A 12,689-nucleotide genomic window follows, 5' to 3' on the forward strand; every position below is an offset into this window, starting at 1 on the left:
GGCATTTAACAACTCCTCCCACCCCCCTTTCCCTGCCCCGTTATCCCCAACCTCAGTGTCTAGCCCTTACCACTCTTCTGCCTTGGAACCAATACACAGTATTGATTCTAAGACCAAACGTAAGGGTTTGAAAGGAAAAAAGCATACCAGGTACTATGAGAAGTGCCAGGCTATACAAAGCAATTATGCCCTCAAGAAACTTATTCAAGGGGAGCAACATAGACACGTATAAGTAAAAACAAAATATATATATACAGAATAATTTCCAGGGGAAGCACACAGAATGAGTATCAAGGGCTATCAGTTAATAAATAGTACAGGGATTGCAGTGGAATGGAAAGGAAAGGAAGAGTAAGATAAGGACATCAGAGGAATGGGGCTGACGTGGATGGAGGGGAGGGGAAAGAAAAGAGAGAAAAGAGAAAGGGAAGGCCATCCAAGCCAGCCCACCACTCAGACCCACTGGGATACTGAGTGAGCCCACAAACAGATTGTCATTCCCTTCACAGCCTCTCTTTCTAGTCCCTTCAATACTAGGAACAAAACAATCATGCCTTTATCATAATAGTAATAATTCTGACAATTCTTTTCTCATATGCTTTTTTTTTTCAAACCCTTAACTTCTGTGTATTGACTTATAGGTGGAAGAGTGGTAAGGGTAGGCAATAAGGGTCAAGTGACTTGCCCAGGGTCACACAGCTGGGAAGTGTCTGAGGTCAGATTTGAACCTAGGACCTCCCATCTCTAGGCCTGGCTCTCCATCCACTGAGCTACCCAGCTGCCCCCTTCTCATATGCTTTTAACTCCATTAACTTTCCAAAGTAATCCAACATTTATGTTCTTATTTGACTCCACAAGAATTCTGTAAAGTAGGCAAAAGAGGGATCCCTGTTTTTAAAATAAGGAAATTGAGTCACAAGGAAGTTGGACCTCCTGTCCTAAGAGAGCCTGCTAAAATTATCCTCCTTACTTTTCCCAGGAGCAAAAAGCATTTCTGGAAGGTTTGTGGTTTTGATATAGGAGCTTTCAGTTCATTTATCATTTCTGTTTCCTAAACTCTTGATGCATATGGGAACCTAAGGATGTGTCTGCAAAGAGTCAGATTAATTATCTTTGTAGTGTTAGCCAAAGAATTACTTTTTGAGAAAAAAAAGATTAGGAATCAAGAGTTGGAAAACTAAGATTCCAATCTCTACTCACTTATTGTCTTGTTATGATGCAATTAATCCAATTCCCCATGTTATAGTAAAGGGAGCCTTAGCCTGGGGAATCATAGACCAAGTTCTGATATTGACTGATTATGTGGTTTTTTTACTACCTTTCTCTGCTTTGGACCTCAGTGCTTGCCTATGTAAAATGGCAGTGTTAATTTAAGTGGCCTATACAGTTTCTTTCAGTTTAAACAACTGACAGATCAAAGTTCAGCAGTCTTGCCCAGAATTCTCCACCTCTTAATAAGGCTACTCCACCTACTAGTTGGAGATTTACCACCCTTTGTTTTCATAAACACACAAAAGGTTCACAGAGAGAAGGGTACATGATGGTTTTATTTTCATTCACATATTTCATAAAAACAAAGCAGAAAGTACATCTACAGTGTATAAAAAGCCAGATCTGTACAAATTCCTCTATTTACAAGGGGGGGGGGGGGCAGGACCATCACTGGCAGCAGCTGCAACTCTCAGTCTGGGGGGCTTTGCAGACACAGCCCTGGGCACACTTGGCACATCCCACTGGGCAGCAGGAGCAGCAGCCTGAGAAAGGAAAGGAAAACAGGAGATGATGAGTCCTGGCCTGAGAACCTAATGGGGATGTGACTCGAAAGCAGGGAAAGGAAGCTGCTGTTTTACCTCTTAGGGGAGATTTATGGGGACTTAGCACTACCAACTCCCATACTGATGCCCTGGTCTATTCAGTATTCTCTGATGGTTCAGGGGCTATTTAGTTGAAGCCAGAGAAGCATTTCTCCCAACACACTCACATCCATTCCCAGACACACTATACTGGAACTTACTTTTCTTGCAGGAAGTACAGCGGCAGGATGTACATTTGCAGGAGCCTGCACAGGTGCAAGAGGCACCTAGAGGGAGAAAAACATTGAGATGAGCATGGTAGCATCCCAGAACTTGAGATGATAGGCTTGAGAGCAGAAGACAAGGGCCTGAGATTCTCATTTCCTTCTAGATCTCCATTCCCCAAATCTGCTTCCCAATCAGCAAGAGAAGAGGTGCTAACTCTGAGCTCTTCCTCACTTGCCTTAACAAAGGCTACAAGAGACTGTTACCTTACCTTTCTCAGATCCCCAGAAAAGCATCTTCTCCCCTCAGGAAGGTCAGAGGTAGTAAACAGAATCGTCCTCTATTTTAGGGAGCCCTCCTCCACCCCAAATCGACCCAGTCTGAGTCTCTGACCACCCTGATCTGCTCGTTAGGGATCGCATTTCTAGAAAGGATGCTGAAGTCAGTTATCTAAGGAAGAGTCCTTCTCCAATCTACCCCTCTCCTAGAGGCTGACTGTTAAGCCTCAGCAAGGGATCACAGTCCTGTAGTCATCTGCAGAACCCAGGAGTCTCTTACCCTTCCCACAGTCACAATTGGGGTCCATGGCTGGCGGCTAGATGCAGGCACTCAGTTCTCAGAAGAGAAGGATGGGCTGGAAGGTTGGATTCAGATGTGGAGGGAAAGAAAGGTGTCCTCCCTTTTATTGCAGAAGGAACTGGAGAATGAGTGCAAAGGTGCCGCCTCTTTTCTCCTCCTCCTCCTCCTTCTCCCCTGCCCCCAGGCCAGCCTCTTGCACACAGCTCCTGGGTTGTGCTGTCTCCTGGGCTTTGGCACGTTATTGTTTGCCTTGTGAATCTAGGTAACGACCTACATCAGAAGGTGCTGAGTGCAAATCTATGGGCTGCCTGCCACACAGGAGGGGCTGTGTGCAGAGAGCAGAGTACACAGGTGCCCAGGGCTTCTCCTCTCTCCTGGATGAGCTGCTTTATCTCCCTGGCCCCTTGGGGTACCTGAAAATTTGATCTGGTATCCTTTCTTCTGCCTAGGGAGACTTCCCATGTATCCTTGTATGGAGCTTGTATTTCCTGGAGGGGGCTTTGTACAAAAGTAGTCTCAGATCCCTGACTTCTTTTTCCATATTTTTTCTTTCTTTTTTTTTTAAAACCCTTACCTTCTGTCTTGGAATCAATACTGTGTATTGGCTCCAAGGTAGAAGAGTGGTAAGGGCTAGGCAATTGGGGTTATGTGACTTGCCCAGGGTCACACAGCCAGGAAGTGTCTGAGGTCAGATTTGAGTATTTTTTTCTTTTTAACTCTTACCTTCTATCTTAGAATTGATACTAAATATTGATTCCAAGGCAAAAGGGCCTTTAAGGGGTTAAGCAGTTGAGGTTAAATGACTTGCCCAGGGTCTAGGAAATAGTTAGATTTGAACCCAGTTCCTCTGTACTCCTAGACTGGCTCTATCCCCTGAGCCACCAACCTGCCCCAGGTTTCTGACTTCTTTATGGTCCTCATAAACTCTCAGCAATAGATATGCAACTCCTCTCCATCAAACTCAAATCGAATGTAGGGTTTGCTTTCATGAGTAACAGATATGAGTGAGAGCAATGATGGAAGATCTGGAAAGGAGAGAGACTTGAAGATCTGTAGCCATGTGGAAAGGCTCCAGGATGAGCATTGTCTTATGGGCCTTGGAAAGCAACATTCAAACAATCAACAAGCATATATTAAAAGCTTACTGTGCCCTGTGCCAGTTGATGGTGGTATTGGGAGAAAGCTGAAACAGTTTCTGTCTCTGAGGAGTTTGCACTCTCATTATGAGGGAAATCATATGTGTATAACTGCACAAATACAAAATGGAGCTACGAGGTGATTTGGGGAGAAGGCCCTAGTAGCTAAAGAGGGGTTTGTGGAAAGATCAAGGAAGGATTTAGGTAGGAGTTGGTGCTTTAGTTGAGCCTTTTAAGAAAGGAGGATTCTAAGAAATCGTGAGAAAGAGGGAGAGAATCCCAGGCAGGAGGGATGAGGAGGAATCATAAATAAGGCAGTTGGACCCATCCCTAATGTGTCCAAAGAAGACTAATGTGCAATAAGACTGGAAAGGTAGAGTGGGTCCAAGCCGTGAAAGGTTTTTAATGCCAAAGAGAGGAGCTTATATTTGATCCAAGAGGGAAGTAAGACTACACTGGAGTTAATTGAATAAGGTCATAAACATACTTAAAGAAAGGTCATTTTAGCTATTGTATGATAGATGAATCGGAAATGGCTATGACTTAGAGTAAGAAGACCCATTAGGAGGCGAATACAATAGTTCAGCTCATAAGGACCTGAAGAGAAACCATGTAAGTGGAGATTATTGTTATGAGAGATAATGTGGAGGTTGAAAGGTTTGGAGCTGCTCTTGCTTTTCTTTTTTTTTTTCTTTATTCCAACTAAGGAGATTTTTTTATCATCAGACAGGAGCCTGTGCTAGGTAGGTCCTACTCACTCTTCTGCTTTCAGTAATTAGCAGTCTCTCTCTTGGGTCTTGTAAGGAGGAAAATTATGAGACTGGCCATAAATTTAATAATTTTCTTGTTATTTTGTTGATAGGAGAAGGGAAGGAAGATGAGAGAGAAAGAGAGATTACTTAGAGAAGTTATTACCCTAGTCTAGCTTCCTTGCTGTTCTGCAGCAGCCATTTAGGCTTCCCAGGCCACCCCAACACAGAAGTCCTCACATCCAAAATCTGCTCTTGCCTCAGTTTATCAAACTTTTTCTCTGCCCACTGACTCTCACACATCATGCCTCAAGAGCCAACTTTGGCCTTTCTAGTTTGCCTGGGGCCACCCAGGGAGGCAGTACAGGTGGTATCTGTCCTGCCTTGTGATCCCTTATCTCTATTGCTACCAAGGGCACCAGAGTTTCCATTCCATCCTTGTGATCAGAGCCCCTCTCTTCACCCCCCCCCCAATTTTCCTTCACACAGTCTCAAGTATGGATTGTCTCTCTGGTCACTGTGTCATAGCTAGAAGAGAAAAGAAATGAAGCACTTTCAAATGACCAAATTTCTGGCAACTATAAAAACCTATATTTGAGTCATCCATCTTTTTTTAATTACAAAAATTTCCTCTTTGTTTAAGGGATTTGAATAGAATGGACCTTTCTTGTAAAAAATAGAAAGTTTCCAACAAATGAAAATATAAATCCATTAAGCCACACCACACACAACCTGGCAGAGAAAAACCCCACAAATGGCAACAAACAACTAAGCAGAGATGTGCCTTTGGTCACTCTTCACACTGTTCATCTATTCATCTACTCAATGTGTTCAGCTCACTACAGAGCATGCCATGGCTTTTGGAGGCAAGGCTCAGCTGAAGTTATATCTGTGAAGTGTGAATCAAACTTTTTTTGTCTATCCATCAGCAAGTTTTAATTTAATAAATCAAAAACTGAAAACACCCCTACTTAACCCTTACTTAATACTAAGTAAGGGAGTTCACAGTCACTTACTTGGAGAGCTCCACCCTGTTAACCCAATCAATCAGAAACTTGTGAATCCTATTGTAAGAGTTGATAACTTCAGAGGATGAGAGATGGATCCCACAGACACTGCCCCCTGGGCAGTGCTAGGCAATTTGGAAGCTGTGCTTGGCCCCTGTGAAGAGGGGAAGGGACATGAGGTGACAATAAAATTCCTGAAAAGCTTCAGCTTGAATCTTTGGCCTGGAGCTTTGGTTGGTGACCTGCTTCTTGGAGGTGACTTAGGACTTGGACCTCAGCTTTGACTCGGGACCTTGGCTCTTGGACTGTTTCTTGGGTGAGTGAGTATCTGGCTTTCCTTTCCTGGCTTCTGGAGAGAAATTAGTTCTGGAGAGGTCTTCCCCTCTTAGAGGAGGCCATGTGGGTGGAACACTGGGTCCTCCAGTCAAGGGTTAACAAGCCCTGCAGGGCTGACCTAGTGGAGCAATATTTAGTGTGATAGGCTAGGCATCTTCTTTACCTTTTTTTTGGTATTTCTGTACTTTCATTCTTTCCACCTCTTTGTAAATAAAAGCTATTAAAAGTCATTTTGACTTGAGCTATAATACTTTAAATTGGCAACCACCATATTATTTTCGAATTCTCACATATTTAACCAAACCCTTAATTTAATTCCTTACATATCCATCAGAGCACCCAGTGGGGTCATGGTGGTGGTGGTGGTAGCAATGGCAGCAGCGATGTTGAGAGTCATGGGACATTATGATCTCAGAGAAATAAAAAGTGCAGGTGACCAAGAATCCACAGAGAAGCCCTGGGAAGGTAAAGGCAAGGGTTGCAATGGGGTCAAGGATTTTCTGATAGAATAAGTGGTTTAAAATGCATTACTCAGGATATACATAATTAGAAAAATAGGAAGGTTGGTTTTATAGTAAGAGTGATGAGATATTTTGAGAATAGACTTGGTGCCTTGTGAATATGAAAAATTACCAGGGAGAGGTCTCTATAACATTAGGTGTCTTCTTTTTAAAGAATTTACAAAAGATCTGAACAAGAATTGCCCTTGCATGAGGTATAAAGGGGCCGCAATCTTCACCAGTGGAGAATATATCCACTCTTGAGATCACAAATCCATCTAAGTCAGTTCCCCAGCAATCTAAAACAGTGTTAGGTACATACGAAAACTTAGCAAACACTACCAAAATGAGAAGCTATGAGATAATGCTCATAAAAGACACTTCAAGGTCTTTTGACCCAGAAAATTTCTTTACTTCCCAGCTCAGCCTATCTCCAACAGTAACCTCAGCTCAGTTACATCAGAGATGAACTTCTCTGTGGAAGTGTTAATACCAAATAAAGATGGAAACCATTGATCTCTCTCTCTGAAGTGCTGGCAGAGAAAGTCTTCTAAACCAAAGAAATAAAAGATTTAATAAATGGGAAATGAGTGACTCTTTTCAAATTCACCCACTGGGATTTGAGTGAATTATCCAATTTACCTACTAGGATTTGGGGATGGTTAATATTTCTTTTTATGCTTCTTTTTGACCTTTGTTGCTTTTATTTTTTCTGCCTATATTTATGTGTGTATATGTGAGTATATATTTGTGTGTGCATATGTATATATACCAGTATATATGTATGTATATAGTTCTGTTTGTGTTCATATACATGTACAATTTTCTTCTTTGTATATATCCCTCTTTCTCTTATCTCTTTACTCTATCATAATCTTTTATTATATTTCCCATCCTGTCTATCTTCCTTGGGTCTCTATTTTTCTTTCTCTTTGTGTTTTTATCATGTTTCTATTTTTTCTTGATCTTGGTCTCTGAATGTCTCTCTGTCTCTCTGTGTATAGGTCTCCCTTGATTTTAGCTTGCCTATCAAACAAACAGGTTTTGGGCTGCTTAGTCTAGGAGCTGGCCCAGCCAGCATAGTGGTCATTTAATATATTTGAATTAATTTCTTTATTTTTAATTTTCTTTCTTTAAATTTATTATTTAATATTTTTATTAATTAATTTGAATTAATTACTGTTCTTCTATGTTTATAGGTAAAGTAGTACTGTATCTAACAATGCTATATGCTTGTATGACTGACCGCATTGAAATGTGGCAATGAAGGAAAGAAAACTAGAGTTTTCTGGTGAGTAGGGGCTGAGTCAAGAGCTCAATTGCATAAATCTGTACTCACCATCTTAGACTAACAAGATGAGTTCCAGGACAGGTCTGGAGCTAGAGGTTAGAGGAAGTCAACTCTGGAAAGCTTAAGGAGTTTGTCATTGTCTCAGGATGTGGGCAGATCATACAAGTAACAATTGGCGTTAATATGGAATTGATACTGACTGGTTCTTGGATAGTTGCCCATTAGGCAAATGGTGCCTAGTGGTTGTAGCTAGCATGCAGGAGTGGAGCAGGGGACAGTGTTAGGGGTGGGGGATAGAGAGGGGAAGGGGATAAGACCCTGAAACCCCTGCCAATCCTGTGTCAGAGAAGGTAAGTGGGATTGTATTCAGACCAGTTTTCACACTGTGCCTCTCACTGCATTCTAATGCTGTGTAGAGTATATGTTATAGTTGTCAGGTTCTTCATGACTCCATTTTGGAGTTTTCTTGGCAAAGATCCTGTAATGGTTTTCCATTTCCTTCTCCAGTTCATTTTACAGAAGAGTAACTGAGGCAAATTGGGTTAAGGGATTTGCTCAGTGTTCCACAGCTATTAAATGTTTGAGGTCAGATTTGGACTTAGGAAGAAGAGGATTCCTGACTCCAGGTCCAATGCTCTATCCACTGTATTATCTAACTGCTGCATATAGTGTAAATGGAAATCAATTAACCCTGTGGGTGAATAACCAAAGCTCTCCTTTCCTTGAGCTTCCTGAGTAACCATTAATGCTTTTGTCCCTATTTCAGTCTCTACTTTCTGCTCCCTTCCAGCCCAAGAATAATACAACTCTATTGTTTTTTTCTAAATTTAATAAACCTCTTCTATATATTTTTCACATAACCCTTTATATCTTTTTTTAATTTATTTTTTAATTAAATTAAATTTTTAAATTTTTTTCCTTAGTTACATGATTCTTGTTTTCCCTCCCCATTCCCCGATTTGAGGAGCACTTCCACTGGGTCATACATATATTATCACTCAAATCCTATCTCCATAGTATTCATTTTTGTAATAGAGTAATTTTAAAAAATATTGTTTGTCTTTTAATAAATCTGATTTGATATCTTTCATTTTTTTTCATCTTGCCAATATTTCTCTCAACATTTACAGTTAAGGAAACTGAAGCAGATAGAAATTGTGACTGGCCCAGGTTTGAACAACTAGTAAGGGGTCAAATCTGGATATGAACTTGCATTTTACCTTGCCAACATTTCTCCCATTATCTAGCAAATTTATATGCTTGTATGACTGGCCACTGTCAGGATCCTTTCCCCTTCCCCTTTCAGAAAGCCATCCTATATTGCAAATAACATTTTTAAAAGAAAAAGAAGAGGAAAGAAAATCAGCAAAACCAGGCAATTCTTAGGAAAAGTCTGGAAATACCTCCCATCTATATAAAGGTCTGGGGCAGAGACATCTTCTCTTGTTTGGGGCCAAAACTTCAGTTATTGTTATCATTTTTAAAAATTTATTTATTTGCTTGTTACATTTAAATACCCAGTTATGTCCCTCCCTTCCTAACCTCTCCCCATAAGAAAAGGCATCACTTGATAAATAGCTATATGTATATATAAGACTATGTCTTATTTCTACTTATCAATTATTTCTCTGGAGGTGGACATACACAAGTCATTCTTCAAACAATATTTCTTTTTTTTTTTTTTAAGCCCTTACCTTCCATCTTAGAATCAATACTATGCATTGGCTCTAAGGCAGAAAAGCAGTAAGGGCTAGATAAAGGAAGGTAAGTGACTTGCCTAGGGTTACACACTTAAGAAGGGTCTGAGGCCATCAAACAGTATTTTTTTTTTTTTTTTGCTGTCTATAATGTTCTCTTAGTTCTACTTGTTTTATTCTTCATAATTTCATGTAGGACTTTCCATGTTTTTCCAAAATTAATCTTTGTCATTCCTTATAGCACAGTTCCAATAGTAAAACTCCATATACCTCAATTTTCCAAAGCATTTCTTTATGATTTCATTTATTTCTGTTTCTATGATTTCATTTATTTCCCCACAATAATCCTATGTGATAGGCAGAACAGAAGATCCCAGGAGAAAAATGATAAAGGACATTTGGAGTTTATTTTCCACATAAATGCTCAGGATTTTTAAAATAAGCTGGCGTCTTAGGAAGTCCTCAGACCAAAGTTCTTTTCTCTTACAGGTTATTCCCATTTATTAAGCTCCCTAATATATTGATAGCTTAATGACATATTTGCAAAAGACCCGAGATAGAGGATTTTGTGGCTAAAGCTAATATATCATGATTCAATGAAAGATTCTGGCTATCTGGCATCAGAACACTCAAGTTCTAGACTCCAAATTGTCTTTGCCCACTATATAATTCCCTTTTTCTTACCTTCCACAAACATTTATTAAGGTAATTGAAAGAGCATTGGATTAGAAGTCAGAAAATCTAAGAGGTCTAGTCCCAACTTCGATGTTAAATGATTTTGTTCAAGTTATTTCCTTCCAAGCCTCAGTTTATTCCTCTGCAAAATGTCAGAATTAGACAAAAAATTCACTCAAGAGTCTGAAGGGATACCCAAAGCATCTCTGTCCAAGAGAGTTGAGGCTAGTGTTCCTTATTTCTCATCCACTTAAGAGGCAGAAAGATATGGTTGGAGAATGGGGCTCAAAAGTATAGGAAGGATATGCTGTGTTATTGGAACTCTTTAAGAGAAATTCTGGGGGCTCCATATCACTAGGAATTGGTCTCCATTCTTATACCTTCTCTTGAACTGATCCTTAGGCAGGCCCACACAAGCATCTCTTTGAAGCAGCAGGGCCTGCATAGATCTGGCCATGGAAAGTCCCTGACTCCACTTATAGGAGGTGAAAAGGCCCTATATGAAATTTCCTGAACAAAAGTTAAGAACCACTTGAGGCAAGAGAAGAGAAAGAGGCCAGCCAGAACTCTGGACAGGTCCTGATATTAATTCCGTTGTTTTAGTCTTGTCTCATTTTTCCTGACTCCATTTCGAGGTTTTCTTGGTAAAGATAGTGGAGAGGTTTGCCATTTCCTTCTCCAGCTCATTTTAATAGATTTAGAGATAGGAAATAAAGGTCATAAAGGTCTAGGATTCCCTCTCTCTTTCCCCATTCTCTATTCCCTAGCTTTCTACAATCATCAAGAGGATGCAGACTTGAGATCTTCCTTGAAGCTCTGAACAGCTTATCTACCCTTCTGCCTTTCTCAGCTCCCCAAAGAAACATCTCTCAGTTAGTAAGAACTGAAACCTGAACCTAACTGTTCCCCATTGTTGACAAAGATACCTCCCCCCATCTCCACAAGGAAGTACCTTTCTAAAAGGGGCCTTAAAGTCTACTTCTTGTTCAAAAGAGCCCCTTTAAAGTCTATCTGTATCCTGGGGCCCAAATAGTGTGTTTAACTATTTAATAATTTAATAAATGTGTTTAACATTTGTAGTTCAAAGCTTTTTTTCTCTGAACCTCTGAAGTAGAAAACTGGCAGGATAATTCCTTTCCTTCATTTCAAAACCAAACTCAACATCTTTCCTGTACCCAAAGCCACTAAAAACCTCAGCTTACACCTCTTTTCTTTAAAGCCTGGAAACCTGACCTAAAATTGAGCCTGATCCTCACTCAAAGCAGACCCAAGAGTTCTGTCCCCTGAGGGAGCCAAGACTCCCCACTTCCCACAGTCACACTTGGAGCCCCTCACTGTGAGGTGAGGCACTCAGAATGAGCTTGAGGGCTTGGGAACACTGTATATAGGGAGGGAACCAAATGCTCCCATTTGTAGCTGAAAATCCAGATGCAAACTCTGGGTCAGGCCTCTGCCCTCACAGTACCCCCTGAGATGCACAGTACTCCTCTTTGAAGGAACTGATGGGACGAGTGTAGTCTTGAAAGGGATCTATTTGAGCAGATTCACTCTTTGATATATAATGAGTGTTAATACCCCTAGAAATTAGGGAGTTTAAAAGCCAGGAGTCAAGATTAATTAAGCCAACCTCATTCTTTCCGCCTAATAAATAAGTAAAACAACACACCCTTTAGGACATGTTTTCTTCTGTTTTCCATTCAAGGGTAGGCAGTAAATGCTGTTAGATGAAAAAAGATTCCTATGCATGCTTTATCTTGTGAGACACCAGAGAATTTCCCAAAGAATTGGGAAATTCTTTTTTTTTTTTTTAAACACCTACCTTCTGTCTTAGAATCAATACTGTGTACTGTTTCGAGGGCAGAAGAGCAATATGGGCTAGGTGATGGGGTTAAGTGACTTGCCAAAGGTCACATAGCCAGGAACTATCTGAGGGCTCCTTGCCTCTAGATCTGGTTCTCAATCCACTGAGCCCCCAATTCTGCAACTCTGCAACTTGGAAATTCTTGAAAACTCTTAATTCCAGCAGATAGCTCTAAAAGATAACTGACATTGTGGATCCACAAGGAGTCTTAACATGTAAATTTAGGATGTGGGAGTAGCTTAAAAGTCAGCTTCCCATGAAATACTCCCAGGAATCTGCACTCAAAAGTCTGATGGAGAATGTGGGTGGGAGTATGTGTGGAGAGGTCTGATCCTGTCTCAGGAAAGAAAATTTCTAAATTTTCTTTCCTTGTCTCCTATCAATTTCTCCCTCTAAAATGTCAGGATTGAAATAATTTCTCTAAGACCTCCAACTATAGCATTCTGGGATCCATGATTAACTCAGAGCATACCACGTTTTTTTGTTGTTGTTGTTGTTGTTGTTTTTTTGCAACATTCTCCAAAGCTAACCAGCCTCCTTGGTTGAGGCTTCTAGTCCCTTATTTCTAACTAACATTTAGAAATGCAGAATTCTATTGTGCAAAGATCACTGAATTTGAAGTCAGTTTAAACCTTGGCTTAAATGCTGACTACTATTAGTTGAATGGCCCTGTAGGCTGGGAACAGCTAGGTACCACAATGGATAGAGCATCAGGCTTAGAATTGGGAGGAGGACCTGGGTTCAAATCTGAAATCTTAGATGCATGGCCCTGGGCAAGGCTCTTAACCCTGATCGCCTAGCCCTTGCCAAAATTTTGTCTTAGAATTGATACTAAGACAG

At 40.6% G+C, this 12,689-nt stretch overlaps 1 long non-coding RNA gene across 1 annotated transcript; it reads right to left on the reverse strand.

Moving 5' to 3' along the window:
• Positions 1–1,528: 1,528 nt before the first annotated feature.
• Positions 1,529–2,682, reverse strand: LOC123235285. The gene is made up of 3 exons (XR_006505376.1): positions 2,577–2,682; positions 2,015–2,080; positions 1,529–1,754 (listed from the first exon to the last, which is right to left on the reverse strand). It is a non-coding gene; the product is annotated as an uncharacterized LOC123235285 (long non-coding RNA).
• Between the last annotated feature and the right edge of the window lie 10,007 nt (positions 2,683–12,689).

The sequence above is a fragment of the Gracilinanus agilis genome, chromosome 2, assembly GCF_016433145.1.
Source record: "Gracilinanus agilis isolate LMUSP501 chromosome 2, AgileGrace, whole genome shotgun sequence".
NCBI classification, from domain to species: Eukaryota; Metazoa; Chordata; class Mammalia; order Didelphimorphia; family Didelphidae; genus Gracilinanus; species Gracilinanus agilis.